Source organism: Triturus cristatus, chromosome 6, assembly GCF_964204655.1.
Source record: "Triturus cristatus chromosome 6, aTriCri1.1, whole genome shotgun sequence".
Lineage (NCBI taxonomy): Eukaryota > Metazoa > Chordata > Amphibia > Caudata > Salamandridae > Triturus > Triturus cristatus.
In genome coordinates, this window is record NC_140589.1 from 1,780,937,858 (window position 1) to 1,780,955,913 (window position 18,056).

General features: G+C 53.0%; 2 protein-coding genes across 13 annotated transcripts in view; one reads left to right on the top strand and one right to left on the bottom strand.

Annotated features, from left to right (window-relative positions):
* The window catches only part of EFR3B (EFR3 homolog B), a 1,026,989-nt gene that overhangs the window by 375,157 nt on the left and 633,776 nt on the right, over window positions 1-18,056 (top strand). The window lies entirely within an intron of this gene.
* LOC146821991 (uncharacterized) overlaps window positions 1-18,056 on the bottom strand; it is a 358,608-nt gene that overhangs the window by 337,262 nt on the left and 3,290 nt on the right. For 2 of the 8 annotated variants that reach the window (XR_014963213.1, XR_014963215.1), the window contains exon 2: window positions 2,009-2,151. The exons of the other annotated variants lie outside the window; for them this stretch is intronic. The gene's annotated coding sequence lies outside the window, so the exon portion shown is untranslated. The remainder of the gene's footprint in view (window positions 1-2,008; window positions 2,152-18,056) is intronic. 8 annotated transcript variants of the gene reach the window in all.

The window sequence follows — 18,056 nt, forward strand, 5'->3', positions numbered from 1 at the left end:
ACATGGTCACTGGACTGGTTTTCCATTCCTTTTTTACCTGCAGGACATGGTCACTGGACAGGTGTCCCATTCCTTTTTTTTACCTGCAGGACATGGTCACTGAACAGGTGTCCCATTCCTTTTTTACCTGCAGGACATGGTCACTGGACAGGTGTCCCATTCCTTTTTTACCTGCAGGACATGGTCACTGGACTGGTTTTCCATTCCTTTTTTACCTGCAGGACATGGTCACTGGACAGGTGTCCCATTCCTTTTTTTTACCTGCAGGACATGGTCACTGAACAGGTGCCCCATTCCTTTTTTACCTGCAGGACATGGTCACTGGACTGGTTTTCCATTCCTTTTTTACCTGCAGGACATGGTCACTGGACAGGTGTCCCATTCCTTTTTTTTACCTGCAGGACATGGTCACTGAACAGGTGTCCCATTCCTTTTTTACCTGCAGGACATGGTCACTGGACAGGTGTCCCATTCCTTTTTTACCTGCAGGACATGGTCACTGGACAGGTGTCCCATTCCTTTTTTTTACCTGCAGGACATGGTCACTGAACAGGTGTCCCATTCCTTTTTTACCTGCAGGACATGGTCACTGAACAGGTGTCCCATTCCTTTTTTACCTGCAGGACATGGTCACTGAACAGGTGTCCCATTCCTTTTTTTACCTGCAGGACATGGTCACTGAACAGGTGCCTCGTTCCTTTTTTACCTGCAGGACATGGTCACTGAACAGGTGCCACGTTCCTTTTTTTACCTGCAGGACATGCGCACTGAACAGGGGTCTCGTTCCTTTTTTACCTGCAGGACATAGTCACTGGACACGTGTCTCATTTGGGGATCATTCATAGTTCTCCATTCTTACCCCTCACACCCCTTCTTTTGCCCAAGATATTCCATTGCCCTTTGTTTTTGCTTCAGATGGTTCTGGAATGTCACCCTGATGGGTTTAGTAACTTCTGTTTATAATCCCTAACGATTTAGAGAGGCTACAAAAGAGTTTTTGTGCTGCTGCGTTAAATGGCATTGGCTCGCTCCCTGATGGAAACATCCACTCAGTGAAGTTTCAGAACTATTGTCGCAGGTCGATACCTGCTTCTGCTGCTGCTGCTGTTGCTAGCAGCGCGCGATACTGTTTCTGCAGTTGTCTGACTGTTGCGCCCGCTGCACAGCGCCTGTGTATTGTGTTTCCTAGTTTCCAGATACTAGCCAGACCTGACTGGTATGTTTGCAGCTGTCCCCAGGCATGCAGTCGCAGTTTTCTGACGGCTTTTTGGGTTGGTGTTTTTTTACCAGCCCAGCTGTCGATGCTGTTCTGATCTCCCTACACCAGAAAAGGCCCTTGTCACAGTGAATGTCACCTTAGCTCCCCCGCCTGTGTTTTCAGTGACCAGGCCTCAAAATGAAAGTTTTGCAGCTTTCTACTAAGAAAAGGGAAACCGCTTGACGTGTGTCGGCTTCCGTTTCGTATCGCCTGGGGCTTGAGGTCAACCCCTTGTTTACGCCCCCCCCCCCCACACACACACACTCACTTGAAAACCTACGTGCTTCTTGTAGTTAAATATACCGTTCGTGTCTTAAATTAGCCTAGCAGTGCTGCCTGCGACCTCCAGATCAGACATTCTTCTCGCCGTAAGTAGCAATTAGTTTGGTTAAACATTCTGTTAAGAAAATACCCCGCGGCCTCTTCTTGGAATCGGTTACACGCCAGTGCACGGGGATACAGCGGGCGGTTGACAACCTGCTCACTGGTGGTGTCGGAAGAACGGCTCCGTTCATTGGGGAACACGTTTAAAGGGCTTGGGCTTGTCTCATGGTCGCCATGTGATAATCCTCGTTTATGCAGATCAATGCTTAATAAAATGTAAGAATCATGCTGCAATTTTAAACGGAAACATAAATACAGAAGTGATTAAAAGCAACTGAAAACGGGAGGGAGAGGACAATTGTTTCTGTGAGTGTGTATGTGTGGGGGAGGGGGTAAGTGTGAAGGACTATTAAATAAAAAACTTACTTTGGAAATCCCTAAAATCACGCGCACGAGTAGGCATGGCGTCTGCTTTGTATATGCTTCTTGCAGCGTGGTGCTATCACGAGGATCGCGCTCTCATGGTCTGATTGCAGCACTCCGTGTCCATTCGATCTCTACCGGGCTTCCTGTGTAGAAGAAAGTGGTTTTTTTTGGCCATTAGGAGTGAGCAGGGCTCGTGGGGGGGCTGGTGTAAGAGCTCTGGGGCTGGAAGACCTGGCACTAATGTGGATGCCTCACAATGCCCATCAGTGACCGAGCTGGGGCCTGAAGACCTGGCACTAATGTGGATGCCTCACAATGCCAATCAGTGACCGAGCTGGGGCCTGAAGACCTGGCACTAATGTGAACGCCTCACAATGCCCATCAGTGACTGCGCTGGGGCTTGAAGACCTGGCACTAATGTGGACTCCTTATAATTCCCATTAGTGACCACGCTGGGGCCTGAAGACCTGGCACTAATGTGAATGCCTCACAATGCCCATCAGAGACCGCGCTGGGGCCTGAAGACCTGGTACTAATGTGGATGCCTCACAATGCCCATTAGTGACCGCACTGGGTCCTGAAGACCTGGCACTAATGTGAACGCCTCACAATGCCCATCAGTGACCGAGCTGGGGCCTGAAGACCTGGTACTAATGTGAACACCTCACAATGCCCATCAGTGACCGCGCTGAGGCCTGAAGACCTGGCACTAATGTGGATGCCTCACAATGCCCATCAGTGACCGAGCTGGGGCCTGAAGACCTGGCACTAATGTGGATGCCTCACAATGCCCATCAGTGACTGCGCTGGGGCCTGAAGACCTGGCACTAATGTGGATGCCTCACAATGCCCATCAGTGACTGCGCTGGGGCCTGAAGACCTGGCACTAATGTGAATGCCTCACAATGCCCATCAGAGACCGCGCTGGGGCCTGAAGACCTGGTACTAATGTGGATGCCTCACAATGCCCATTAGTGACCGCACTGGGTCCTGAAGACCTGGCACTAATGTGAACGCCTCACAATGCCAATCAGTGACCGAGCTGGGGCCTGAAGACCTGGTACTAATGTGAACACCTCCCAATGCCCATCAGTGACCGCGCTGAGGCCTGAAGACCTGGCACTAATGTGGATGCCTCACAATGCCCATCAGTGACTGCGCTGGGGCTTGAAGACCTGGCACTAATGTGGACTCCTTCCAATTCCCATTAGGGACCACGCTGAGGCCTGAAGACCTGGCACTAATGTGGATGCCTCACAATGCCCATCAGTGACCGCACTGGGTCCTGAAGACCTGGCACTAATGTGAATGCCTCACAATGCCCATCAGAGACCGCGCTGGGGCCTGAAGACCTGGTACTAATGTGGATGCCTCACAATGCCCATCAGTGACTGCACCGGGTCCTGAAGACCTGGTACTAATGTGGATGCCTCACAATGCCCATCAGTGACTGCGCTGGGGCCTGAAGACCTGGCACTAATGTGAATGCCTCACAATGCCCATCCGTGACCGTGCTGGGGCCTGAACACCTAATACTAATGTGAATGCCTCACAATGCCCATAAGTGACTGCCTTGGGGCCTGAAGACCTGGCACTAATGTGGACGCCTCACAATGCCCATAAGAGACTGTGCTGGGGCCTGAAGATCCAACACTGGTGTCAGATCCTCACACCGCCCATCACTGACTGCTGGGCGGGTGGGTGGGTGGCAGTGCTTAATGTGAGCCGGTGGTTTCCAGTGCTCAGCACGGACAATTAATTTTCAACACTGGCGCTTATGAAAGTCTGCCACATTTTGGCGCTGTTTGTCTAATTTAATGATGAGCACTCCAACGTTTGTTTTTAAATGTCAATTAAAAATGACAAATACATGCCTCCCAATTCATTCTTATTGCTTTGTGGGTCTGGAATAGTTTGAATTGTCACTCTTGTAGGTGTGTGATGGTTGGTAGTTGTGCTGGTATTATCATTGGCTGCTCTGGCTGGGGCAGTGGGTGGTGATCGCTGCAGTGGCCTCCTGGTGTGGGGCCGGGCACTTCGTTTTTTTTTTTTTTTTTACAAATTTAGCCATGGTGGGACTCTGGGGGCAATTCCTCATACCAGTGTCAGCTCCTCTCACTGTCCTTTCCGACCCGCTAAGGGGCCTGAAGACCTGACTCTGCCAGCTCCTCACACCATCCATTGTCTGCTCTGCCGCCTGAAGACCTTCTACCAGTGTCTATTCCTCACACTGTCCATAAGTGACAACTCTTCACTGCCCACATATCCTACCTCCGCATACTGGATAGTGTCAGGCAGTTCAGACTGGACTGTTAATATTGTAACAGGATCAAGACTGATTTGCATAAGGCAGGTCTCTGTCTAGAATGGCTCAGTAGATTAAATCAATGATCTGGAAAGTGTCCCGAGTGGTCGTCTGCGAGTGAGATTAGTTCAAGCATTCCTTCCTACGGGTTTGCTGGGTTGTGAGCCCAGATCAAGCGGCAACCACAGTCCTGGTCAGAGTGAGGCACAAACCAACACTAAATTAACTGGTGCTCAACCCCCTGGTAGCTTGGCACACAGCAGTCAGGCTTAATTCAGCTGTAATGTGCAAAGTATTTGTGCAACACTTTAAACTGTAATCAAGTGAAAACACGACTCAAAAAGGATCCGACTCCAAATTAGAAAAATAGTTACTTTTAATAAATAAAACAAGACCAAAACAACAAAAATTCAATTAGTAGAACCAGAGATCTGCACTTTTAAGTATTTTAGTGAAAATAGGGCCAAAAAGTACTAATCACCAACTGTGGCTATCTGGTTGCACTGGACCGGGACAAAGTCACAGGTGCAGGCTGACCGCGATGGAGCACGGGCCAGCTACAGGGGCCTAGATAGGCCTGCTGAACAAAGTACCTTATATCCTGGTTTGTGGAGCGTTGACAGGATTTGCTTCGAAGATGTCATACAGCTGAAGCTATGTGTAGGTTCTGAGATAAGGCAAGTCCTACGTCGTCATCAAGGATCCCGTCGAATAGGGCTTGCAATGCAAAGTGTGGTGTCAAGGATGTGCAACGCTGTCGGGGCGATGCATCGGTTCATTGGGCTGCGAGGCTGTGATACGGTGTTCTGCATCGTCATCCAGGCTGCCGCTGACGAGGGATGTAAGGGCCTGTACCGGAGATGCTCAGCGGCAGTACCAAAGATGCCGCAGAGGTGTTGCAGGTCCTTACAACCGGTTCGATTCACGCAGCAGATGCAATGCATCGGTTCTTCTCAGGGTTACGCCATGCTGGACATGTGTCGGTTCTGCTGGATCCACAGAGACTGCCAGAGCACCTTAGGCCCACTTTCAAGGGTCCAGGACTGGGATGGCACCACTTGGCAGGGTAGACTCACAGAGGTCAAAGTCCAGGTGCGGTGCAAGGTTGTTGGAAGCCTGTTGTGTCCCTGAGGCTTCAGATCAGGATCCCAGTCAACTAGTTCTTGGAGTCACTCTGGGGTTTTGGGTTCAAGAGATGCAGGCCCCGTCCATCTCACCCATGCAAGAGGGCAGCATGTCAGAACAACAGGGCAACAGTCCTTCAGAGCAGCAGTCCAGCAAAGTGGCAGTCCTTTCAGCGGCACTGCAGTCCTTCTTCCTGGTAGAGTATCCACAGATCCAGAAGTGTACTGAAGAGTTGGTGTCTGAGCTCCAGTATTTATACCCATTTGGGCCTTTGAAATGAGCGATATGCTTCTGGCAGCTTCCCTTTGAAGTCCCCAGACATCCTGCCTCCCTTGTCCTGGCTCCAGTCTAACTAAATGGGGTATTCAGCCCTTTGTGTGGAGTGAAGGGCACAACCCAATTAAGTGTAAGCAGGACTGTACCCAGCTCCACCCTTACATCCTGCCAGTGATAGCCCATCCAGGCATACCTAAGTTCTCTATTGTTTGGTTGACAAGGCATAATACACAAAGCTCAATTGTCAACTACACCAAGTCATGTGACCCAGAGGCAGGCTACAGACACAAAATGGCAAAGGCAGGAAAATGCCAACTTTCTAAAAGTGGCATTTTCAAAATTTGTAATCTAAAATCCAATTTCACCATAAGGTAGGATTTTTCATTACAATTCCACATACACTAAACATGAACTGGTTGCCTGGTCCCGTTTGGAAATGACGGTTTATTAAATGTAATCCGGTAACGCCAATGTTAGCATGTGGGAGAGGTAGGTCTTTGCGTAGTAAAAAACAAATTATAGGGTTTTTCAATACCCGGACATGTAAAACGTAATAATACATGTCATACTTTTTAAATACATTGCACCCTGCCCTGTAGGCTATTTAGGGCCTACATTAAGGGTGACTTATATACATTAACAAAGTAAGGTTTGGGCCTGTGATCGAAATGGCAGTCTAAAACTGCACACATATGCTGCAATGGCAGGCCTGAGACAAGTTTAAAGTGCTACTTCAGTTGGTGGCACTGCAAGCATTTAATTTACAGAACCTGTGCACAGTTGGTGTCACCTTACTAGGGACTTACAAGTAAATTAAATATGCCAATAGGGTATAAGCCGATTTCACCATGTTTTAAGGAGACAGCCCAAGCATTTTAGCACTGGTTAGCAGTGGGAAAGTATTCAGTGTCATAAGGACAACAAAAACAAATTCTGTAAAACAAGAGGTCTTAAGGCAAAACGTTAGGGAAAAACCATGCCAAGGATGCCAGGGCTAACACATGCCCCCTGCCGATGAAAGTGGGGAGAACTACCCAACCCTTTGGGAGTTCAGTTCAATAAGGAGAGAAAACCTAGAGAGACCATCACCATTGGCATGGTCTTGTTGCAGGACAGTTTTCCACCGACAAGTCCATTCCCTGTAAGGGGATGGATCACCTCAACAATATTGGAATCTCATTCCTCATTTGCATTGGCCATCTCAGGGGCCTGTGGTCTGTCTGACTCAGGAAGTGAGTCCCAAACAGATATGGTCTCAGCTTCTTCAGTGCCCAGAACAATGCAAAGACTTCCATTTCTATTGCACTCCGCCTCTATTTGGAGGAAAATAACCTCCTACTGATGAAGGCTACAGGTTGATCCAGGCCCTCTTTGTTCATCTGTGAGAGCACAGCCCCTATGGACAATGAATTCTTTGGAGAAGTCAGAGGCCTTGAGCATAGGTTGTTAGAAATGGGGGTCTCTAGTTGGCAAGGGCTTGCACCTTTGTCCAAATAGAGACCCTTCTTCCTAGTCAGGAAAAGGGATTCACACTCCTAAAATAAACCCTGCTCACCCCCTTGGTAGCTTGGCACGAGCAGTCAGGCTTATCTTAGAGGCAATGTGTAAAGCATTTGCACATAACCAACAGTAATACAGTGTAAGCACTACAAAAGGACACCACACCAGTTTAGAAAAATAGCCAATATTTTTATATACTTTAAGACAATCCACAATAAAGTACTTAAAAATCTACAGTTATTAAAATATGCTTTAATAGTTCCTTGATGTCGATAGCTCAGTCCGTAACAAATCCAAACACATCCAAACAGTTCTGGCTGACAGCGGCGTCGCGGGCCAGCTACAGTGTCGGGAAGACCCGCAAACAGTACCTTTTAGAAATGCAGGGCGTCGATGAACTCTCATTGAGCTTCCGAAAAATGGCGTACGTAGGCGTCTGTTCCGGAGGTCGGTGCAGGAGTAGTCGGGGCCCTCGAAGTTGCACGCGTTGAAGGTCAATCTCCTCTCTGATGGCGTCAGGAGCGCTGGCGTCGGCAGGCATCGTGTGCTGCAGTGCGAAGTGCAGCGTGTGGTGCCCTCAGGTCGCGGTGCGAGCAGCGGCTTGGTGACAGCATCAGATGGCGTAGTCAGTGAGACCAGGGTCGCGGTGCCTTCGGGATACGAAGTCGGCAGCGGTGTTGTAGACAGCGTTGTGTTGCTTTTTCCTTTGTTGCAGCACAAAACACACAGTCCCCAGTGCTGACGGCAGAATAGCTTGAAGTCTTTGCTGTTCCTGAGACTTCTTGAACAGGGGGCAAGCTCTACCTCAAGCCCTTGGAGAAACTCCCAAAAGTAGATTGCAGAAAGTTCAGTCCAGTCCTTTCACTGCCCAAGACAGAAGCAGCCACTGCAGGCCAACACAGCAAAGCACACAGCAAAGTGGTAGTTCCTCCTCACAGCTTCTCCAGCTCTTCTTCTTGGCAGTCTTCTTGATCCAAAAGAGTTCTAACGTTCAGCGGTCTGGGCCCCAATATTTATATCTCAAAGTCCTTTGATCTCTTAGGCAGAAGGTGTCTGTGCCTAGCCAGAACCAGTTCTACCTTCTCTGGTGTGATTTCCTCGCAAGAGGTGGAGACGGCATTGTAAAGAGGCAGACCAGGCCCTTTGAAGTGCAAGGAAATCTTATGCCCCTTCCCCCATTGCAGCCCAGGTCTATTCAGCCCTTTTTCTGACCCTACCTAGACTATCTGGAGCCAATCATGCCCCACAGCCTTCTATTATCCAAAATCCAGACAGCTAATCCACATTCCAGCAGAGGCACACGGGATGACTGGGCAAAAAAATACCTACTTTCTAAAAGTGGTATTTTCAAACACAGAAAGTAAAAATGACCTTCACTAAAAGATGCATCTTTAGATTCTGAGTTCAGGCATACTAAATTTTATACCCCTACCTAGTTCCCAGGGCCAGTTATGTTTATAAGATGTTATAAACAAACTTCCCGTTCTGTCCTGTGGGGAACAAGTAGCCTTGCAATAGCGAAAGTGTAATTCACTATCAGGACATGCCACACACACCAGGGCATGTCCTACCTTTCACAAACACTGCACCCTGCCCTCAGGGGTACCTTGGGCCTACCTTAGGGGTGACTAAAATGTAGAAAATGGAAGGATTAGGGCCTGGCAAGTGGTTGCCAAGTCGACACTGCAGTTACCAACTGTGCGCAGACTCTGCAATGGCAGGTCTAAGTTGCCTTTTTAGGGCTACTCGCGTGGGTGACACAATCAGTGCTGCAGGCCCACTCGTAGCATTTGATTTACAGGCCCTGTGCACTTTACTAGGGACTAACAAGTAAATCAAATATCCAATCATGGAAACACCAATCCATAACACACTTTATCACAGGAGCCCTTGCACTTTACCACTGATCAGCAGTGAGAAAAGTGCGCAGAAACACTACGCCAGCAAAAACCGAGTCAAAACCGGGAGGGCAGAAAGCAAAAACTCAGGGGAAACACACCAAAAGATGCCAAGTCTAACACAGGTGTTGTGCACATGGCTTCCTTTAGGGTATCAAAAGTGTTCTGGCACACCACCGTCCGGATCATCTGTTTGGGTTGCTTCTTCCAATTCTGCTCGGTCAAGGGTGCAACAATGGTGCCATACCCCTTGACGATTCTCGTGTAGTAGCCAGTGAGGCCTAGGCAGGCGTTCACCTCTGTATGGGTCTTGGAGGGGAGGGGGGGGGGGGCGGGAGGTTTCAAGCCAGAATGTTCTTGATCTTGGCCTGGAAGGGCTGCATCCTGTCTCCTCCCACTTGGTGTTCCAAGTAGACCACTGAACCCTGCCCTCTCTGGCACTTACTGGCCTTAATAGTCCGGCATGGTCTCTGTAGACCCTGTAGCACTTCCCTGAGGTGGTTCAAATGGTCCCTCCAGTTGGAACTCAAATCCACAATGTTATCTACCGCCCTATTTCCCTCCTCCCCAAACCTGCTAAGGTTTTGGAAAAAGCCGTGCAGTTGCAACTCTCGGAGTACTTGGAGAACAACTTACTACTGCACGACTCGCAATCTGGATTTCGGGCGGGATACAGTACGGAGACGGCTCTGCTGGAGGTCTCGGAGACCATTCGGGAGTGCGTGGACAGAGGCGAGGAGGCCATGTTGGTCCTCCTCGACCTGTCCGCGGCATTCGATACGGTATCCCACTCCATCCTCCTTGACCGACTACGGCTTATGGGCATTGGCGGCACTGCCATCAGTTGGATCGAGTCCTTCCTCTCTGGAAGAAGTCAAAGGGTGCTGTTGCGACCTTTCAGATCGGAGGAAAAACCCTTATCTTGCGGCGTGCCACAGGGCTCGGCCCTCAGCCCTCTGTTTTTCAACATATATCTTGCCCCTCTGGCCGGCGTGGTGGAGTCCTACGGAGTCAGGGTGGTCTCTTATGCTGATGATACTCAGCTTGTGTTCTCCTTTAGAGGCCACTCTGACTCCGCGTTCTCTAACTTCCGCCGGTGCCTTAACAACATCAGTGATTGGATGTCTGAAAACCATCTAAGACTCAACGCAGACAAAACAGAGGTGCTGTTTTTTAACCAGAAAAATTCCATCCCCTCCTCCTGGTGGTGGCCCACGGCGCTCGATCCTGCTCCCTTTCCCGTCCACTCGGCCCGTAACCTGGGCTTCCATTTCAATGACTCCCTATCATGTAAGACTCAGATTCAAAAAGTGACCTCTGCCTGCTTCCTGAAGCTACGCATGATCAGGAAAATCCTCCCCTACCTGCCTTTGGATTCCCGCCGGACAGTTACCCACGCTCTCATCACGTCCCACCTGGACTATGCCAATAGCCTCTATGCCGGAGCTCCCCAATACCTGATTGACCGGCTGCAGATTGTCCAGAATGCGGCGGCGAGGCTGATTGGCAATATCTCTTATCGTCAGTCAGTTGCCGCATATCGTAAGGAACTGCACTGGCTACCTGTGGCCAGCCGTATTCAGTTTAAAATCCTCACTCTGACTCATCGAGCCATTAATGATCGCGGACCAAACTACCTAAAAAAACGAGTTTCAATATCCCGGTCCATCAGATCCCTGAGATCCAATGACCTACGCCTTCTGATCTCTCCCCGCTTTAGACTATCCAGAATGGGTGGCAGAGGATTCAGTGTCATTGCTGCAAAACTATGGAACTCTCTGCCAGTCGATCTCAGATTCTGCCCTTCCAAATCTATCTTTCGGGCCAGACTCAAAACCTGGCTCTTTTCCAGACTCTGATTTTTCATGCCGCTTTCCCTGTTGCGCCTTCTTTCCCCTCTAAGACTCAGGTTCTAGCGCCGGGACACCCCTTCGGGGGTAGCTGTGCGCTTTATAAGCTACATAAATAAATAAATAAATAAATAAATATCTGGGTAGGCAACACTGATGTTCTCCAACCCAGCCAGGACCTGGTTGACCAACCTCTGGAACGTGGCTGGGGCGTTCTTCAACCCAGTTGGCATTACCTTGAACTGGAAGTGCCTCTCTGTGTCCCCTCTGTTAAGGCAATCTGCTAGTACCCAGACGTTAAGTCAAACGTGCTTAGGAACTTGACAGCTCCCAGCCAATCTATGAGCTCATCAGCTCTGGGGATGGGGTTGTGCGTCAGTCTTGGTGACTTCATTGAACCCCCGGCAATCCACACAGAACCTTGGTTCTGGGGTGGTTCCTGGAGGAGCAGCCTTGGGGACCAGCACCACTGAGCTGGACCAATGGTTGTTTGAGAGCTCAATAAACTCTAACTGCAGCATTTTAACATCCTGTAGATTTTACTCTTTACAGGCCTGCTGTCTGCAGTATCAAAATCATGGATATACCATGTAGCGAGTCTTGGAGTAAGAGAGAACAGATTGGCAAACTGCCCCAACAACGGGCAGCAGTCTCTCTGTTGATATAGGGTCAGAGTAGGCGAGAGGCTGACACCCTCTATTCATCCATCTGCTCCTTGGAAGAAAGGAGGTCGGGGAGAGGTTTACTCTCCTCCTCCACCCCATCATCTGTGACGAGTAGCATGGTTACTTCGGAACTCTCAAAGTAGGGTTTAAGGCGATTCACGTGCAACATCTTTAAAGGGTTACTGAGAGTCTTGATATCCACCAGGTAGGTGATGTCACTTTAGCGCTATTTCACCTCATAGGGCCAAGACCAGTGGTCTTTCAAGGCCCTGGGCTCTACAGGCTTCATCACCCACACTTTTTGGCCAGGCTGAAACTCTACCAGGGTTGCCTTCTGGCCATGCCACAATCTCATGACCCCCTGACTGGCTTCTAGAGTCTCTTTAGATTTCCCCTAGTAACACTTCATCTGGTTAAGGAGTGCCACCATATAGATAACCACATCCTGGGTGGCCTCCCTGGGAGCTTGCTCCCAGCCCTCCTGTTGGAAGGGGCGATCTCCGGGGGGTTACGGAACACGTTCCTGACCACCCCGTGACCCACCTCTCCCAGAATCAGGCCGAGCACCGGCAGGGAGGCCCCTCTAGGAAAGGGACTCGTACTTTAGGATCGCACTCGCTGAGCTGGCACTACTTGACAAAGGGACACCACACAGTAGGGTTCAGTAAACTGAGATCTTTATCTAAGATTCTTTGGATCTTTATGATCCGCAAGGTAGTCTTTGGTCAATACAACAAGCTTGGTAAGTCCTTGACAAAGGGGATTGGGGTAGCGGGACAGTACTGGGTTCAGAGTCAATGCCGAGTATCCTTCGCACAGCTCTCAATCCTCGAGCCGGGGGACATGGTACAGGCTTGGGTCCAGCCAGACCAGGGTATTCTCGAGCCGCGACCACGTCCGCAGGGCTCCGGTAGGAAGGAACTGTCAATCGGGAGATCTTCGGGGAGCCGCGATTCACTCGGCAGGCTCAGCTGGTCTTAGAGTTGGAGGGGGAACCACGAGTCTCTCAGCGGGCTCCGATGGTCTTAGAGTCAGGAGGAGCCGCGAGTCTCTCAGCAGGCCCCGGGGTTCGTAGTGTTCTCGGGAGCCGCGACGACATCAGCAGGGCTCAGTTGGTTTCCAAGGATCAGGTAGTGTCCTTCTTTGCAGGTTCGTCGAGCCGCGACCAGGTCCGCAGGGCTCTCTTAGTTCCAGGTCTTCTCTACCCCAGTCCCCTCAGCACCCCCTGTTATACGCCTCATTCTCTTTGAAGTCTGGCTTCTGGGGGCGGTGTTGGGATTTCCTGCCGCTCGGCTCTTTGATCCTTTCAGGTTGGCCTGGGAGGGTCTCCAGACGCCCAGCATGCGGGGAGCCAGCTCCCTGCGGGTCCGGAGGGCGATCGAAACCCTCCGTTGAGAGGAGGTCAGAGGTGTGACAGAGACTACTCCTCCCTGTCTTGCTTGGGGGGGGTTCCCTCTCCCTTGGCCGGGCATGGCGCGTTCAGGGTCTAGGTTTCGCTGGGGCCCCGGGCCGGCCATCGGGACATCGTGGCCAGGGGTGTTCGGTGGCTACGGGGTGGGAAGGATGGGTGGCTATAACCCGGGACCAGGGGTGGTGTAGGGGTTGTGTCTGGGGGCTAGTGGTCGAGGAGGCCTACGCACGAGGCCGGGCCCCACACGTGTCCCCCCCCCCCCCTTCCCAGCTGAAAGTCGGGGAGAACTACCCATCCTCTTGGGGGTTCTCTTCGCTGAAGCGGAAGAATCGGGACAGGCCGTCAGCGTGGTCAGTACCTGGGCGATTCTCTACGGTGAAGTCCATCCCCTGGAGGGAGATCAACCCTCGCAGCAGTTTGGGGTTTTCTCCTCTCATTTGCATCAGCCACCGTAAGGGTCGGTGATCTGTTTGTACTCGGAAGTGGGTTCCGAACAAGTAAGGCCACAGTTTCTTTAGTGCCCAGACTACTGCGAAGGCCTCTCTCTCAATGGTGCTCCACCGTCGTTCCCGGGGTAACAGCCTTCGGCTGATGAAGGCTACAGGCTGGTCTAGGCCCTTCTCGTTGAACTGTGAGAGGACGGCCCGATCCCGTGCTCCGACGCGTCCGTCTGGACTACAAACTCCTTGGAGTAATCGGGGGCTTGGAGCACGGGGGCCGTACACATCGTGATTTTTAGGGCGTCGAACGCCACTTGGCAAGGGGAGGTCCATTGTACTCTCTTCGGCTGTTTCTTGGAGGTTAGCTCTGTGAGGGGGCCTACTATGCTGCCATAGTTTTTAATGAATCTTCGGTAGTAGCCGGTGAGGCCTAAGAAGGCCCGGACTTCGGTCTGTGTCGCCGGGGGCTCCCAGGCCAAGATGGCGTCGATCTTGGGCTGGAGGGGGGCTCCCTGCCCGCTCCCGACCTGGTGTCCCAGGTAAACCACGGAACCTTGTCCAATTTGACATTTGCTGGCTTTGACGGTTAGGCCCGCTTGGCGCAGGGCCATCAGTACCTGTCGGAGGTGCTGGAGGTGTTCGGCCCATTGGGAGCTGAACACCGCAATGTCGTCTAGGTACGCGGCGCTGAACTCTTCCAGCCCGGCCCCTGTTGACCAGCCGCTGGAAGGTGGCCGGGGCATTTTTCGTTCCAAAGGGCATGACTTGGAAGCGATAGTGCCCATCTGGGGTGGAGAAGGCAGACCGCTCCTTGGCTCCCTCGGTGAGCGCAATTTGCCAGTATCCGCAGGTCAAGTCGAAGGTGCTGAGGGAGTGAGCAGCCCCCAGGCGGTCAATGAGCTCGTCGGCGCGGGGGATAGGGTGAGCGTCGGCTCGGGTGACCACGTTGAGCCCCCGGTAGTCCACACAGAACCTCAGTTCGGGGGTGACCCCCGGGGCCGCTTCTTTCGGAACCAGTACCACGGGGCTAGCTCATGGACTGTCAGAGGGTTCGACCACCCCTCGGGCTAGCATCTTGGCTACCTCTGCCTGGATGCAGATCCGGACCCTGTCAGGGATGCGGTAGGCTCTGTGCCGTACGGGCGGGCTGTCTCCGGTATCTACATCGTGGAAACACCAGTCGGTGACCCTGGGGGTGAGGGAGAAGAGGTCTGGGAATTGCCCCAATAGCTGGCGGCAGTCATCGTATTGTTGGGGGGTGAGAGAGGAGGAAAGTCTCACTCCGTCTATAGAGCCATCCTTCTCTTTCGCGCACAGGAGGTCCGGGAGGGGCTCGGTGTCATCCTCGGCCCCATCGTCGGTGGCCAGGAGCAAACTCAGCTCCGTCCTCACGAAGTGAGGTTTGAGGCGGTTCACGTGGAGGACCCGGAGGGGGTTCCGAGGGGACTGGACGTCAACTAAATAAGTGACTTGACTCTTCCGCTCCACGACCTTGAAGGGTCCAGTCCCTTTGTCTTGGAGAGCACATGGTTTCACCGGGGCCATCACCCAGACCTGTTGGCCCAGCTGGAACTCGACCAGAATGGCATTCTGGTCATACCAGCGCTTCATCTCCTCCTGGCTAGTCTCGAGGTTTGCTTCGGCGAGCTCTCGGAATTTCCGAGTCTGGTTGCGGAGCGCCAAGATGTATCGGAATACATCTTGGGGGAGCCCTCGGGGGGCGGTCTCCCAGCCCTCCTTGACCAGGCTCAGGGGTCCCCGGACGGGGTGCCCGTAGAGCAATTCGAATGGGCTGAATCCCAGGGATTTTTGGGGAACTTCCCGGTATGCGAACAGGAGGCAGGGGAGGAGAACGTCCCACCGGCGACGGAGGGGCTCTTCGAGGCCCATGATCATCCCCTTCAGGGTCCGGTTAAACCGTTCCACTAGACCATTGCCTTGGGGATGGTACGGGGTGGTGAATTTGTACGATACCCCGCATTGCTGCCATAAGGACTTCATGTACTTCGAGATAAAGCTAGTTCCGCGATCACTCACGACCTCGCGAGGGAACCCCACGCGGGAGAATATCCCCATCAAGGCCTGTCCCACCACGGGGGCCGTCACGGTTCGGAGGGGAATGGCCTCGGGGTAGCGGGTGGCATGGTCCACCAGTACGAGGATGAACCGGTGGCCTTGGGCGGTCCTTGGGTCCAGGGGTCTCACGATATCTATCCCTACCCGCTCGAAGGGGGTACTAACGACGGGGAAGGGTTGTAGTGGCGCTTTGCGCTTTCCGCCACTTTTTCCGCTGGCCTGGCACGTGGGACATGATTTACAGTGGGCTTCGACATTAGCTCGCATCTTGGGCCAATAGAAGTGGGTGACTAAGCGATGATAGGTTTTGTCTTGGCCCAAGTGTCCCGCCAGGGGTACATCGTGGGCTAGGCCCAGGAGGAAGTCTCGGAAGCGCAGGGGTACCACCAGTACCCGGGCCGATCCTAGCTCGGCAGACTTCTGCTCACTGTACAGGAGGTCGTTTTCCCAATACACCCAATGGGTTCCGGACTTGTCGCCCACCGCCTGGGCTTCGGCCTGCTGCCGGAGTCCGATGAGGGAAGGGCAGGCGGCTTGTTCTCTGCAGAACTCTTCCCGGGAGGGGCCTCCGTCGGAGCGCCATTGCTCCAACTCTGGCAGGTCACCTAGTTCCGTTATTTGCTCGGGGTTCTGATCCACTGGCCCGTTGTCGGGGACAGGCTCCCCTTCCGGGAGGAGGTCATCGGGTTCGGGTAGCCTGTCCCGTCCCTCGGGGACGGCGGCTGGGTTCAGGGTTTGGGCCTCACCTCCCTCGAGGGGAGGCGATCGGGCTGACATGGAGCGCGTGGTGGCGCACACCCATTCGGGTAGGCCCATCATTCCTAGGTGGGCCCTTCGTTCCACCTGTCCCCACAGGGAGCTCTCGAGGTCGTTGCCCAGGAGGCAGTCTACGGGCTGGGAGGTTCGGACGGCCACTCTCAATTTACCGGTTACCCCCCCCTCCCTGTCCCCCCCCCCCCCCCCCCCCCCTCCCCATTCAAAGGGTACCAGGGCCATCCGGCAGAGGCTCTCGGAATTGTCCGAGGATATAAGTGGACAGAAGATGTCGGGAAGTATCTGGTCTTCGGCTACCAGGTGGCAGTGGACCGCGGTGACACTCGCCCCGGTGTCGCGGAGTGCCTCGACGCGGTGCCCGTTGACTGTCACCTGCTGTAGGTATTTCTTGGTGTTGGCGGGTAAGGCAGTTCCGGGAACCATTTCTCGGTCTCCTAGGGAGACCAGGGCCATGGCTGCAGGCTCCCACTCCTCGGTGTCCTCTATCTCCTCCCCTAGGGCCACGGTGCCCATCTGTCGGGTCGGGGGAGCGGTCGCTGCGGCCCGTTGGTACCTGGGACATTGGGGGTCACTGGCGTAGTGACCAGTCTGTTGGCAACGGTAACATGTGATCTTGTCTCGGGGTCCCTGCCTCCCCGGGGGCCCTGTGTTGGCTGGAGGTGGTGCTGGAAAGTGCGGGGGTTGGTTTCTGGGGGGACTATGCTGGGGGCCTGCCTGGAATTCCCTCTGTCTTCCCTGGTTTCCCCCACCCCTCTGGCGGGGAGGTCCCTGACTATGGCGGCCGTAGTCTCCCACGGGGGCCCGGGTGTTCACCCAGCGATCAGCTTCAACAGCCAGTTTCCGCGGATCTGTGAGCTTGCTGTCGAGGAGGTGCTGGCGTAACTCTACAAAGCAATTTGCGGACAAGTGTTCCCATGCGATCATGTCGAACAGCTCCTCAAAGGTGGAGACCTTGCTGCCCATGATCCACCCGTCTAAGGCTCGGCTGTAAAAGTTCACGTACTCCACCCACGTAGTACCGGGTATCTTTTTGCAGTCTCGGAACCTTTGCCGGTACATCTCGGGGGTGAGTCCATATCTCGCTAACAGGGCCTCCTTCATGTGGCTGTACGAATTTAGCACAGTGGAGGGCAGGTCCAGCAGGGTGTCTCTCCCCTCGCTCAGGAACCGGCCCCACAAGCCAGCCCCCCAATCCGTCTGTGGGACTCGGTGGGAGGTCATGGCGACCTCGTAGGCCTTGAACCATTGCTGGATGTCGTCGTTCTTGTAATATTCTTTCACCACATCCTTGGGAATGTGGACCTTTGGTTCCACCGGGGGAGAGGTCCCTTGATTCCCCGGGGGTCTGGATTCCTCATTCTTGGCCTTGAGCTCGATCTCTTTTAGGCTGCGCTCATGTTCTAGTTGCAGTTATTTTTCTTCGTGCTCGAGCTGGCGTTTCTTCTCTTCAAGTTCCCCTTGTAGGCGTAATTGTTCTACCGCTAACTTTTTCTCTGCTAATTTTAGCTCTCCTTCTATCTTTAGCTTGGCCAGTTCTAGTTCGTGGCTGCGGCTCCTTTCCCGGTCTGCTAGTTCTTCTGGGGATAGGCCACCCTCTGGGACGTTGCTGCTTACCGGGGTGCTTCGGAGCTCGTTCGGCGTCTCCATCCGTCGACCGCCTCATTCTGTTTGGGGAAGGGAATCTCCGGACTCTACTCCGGCCTTCAATGCTTTCTGGAAATCTTCTTT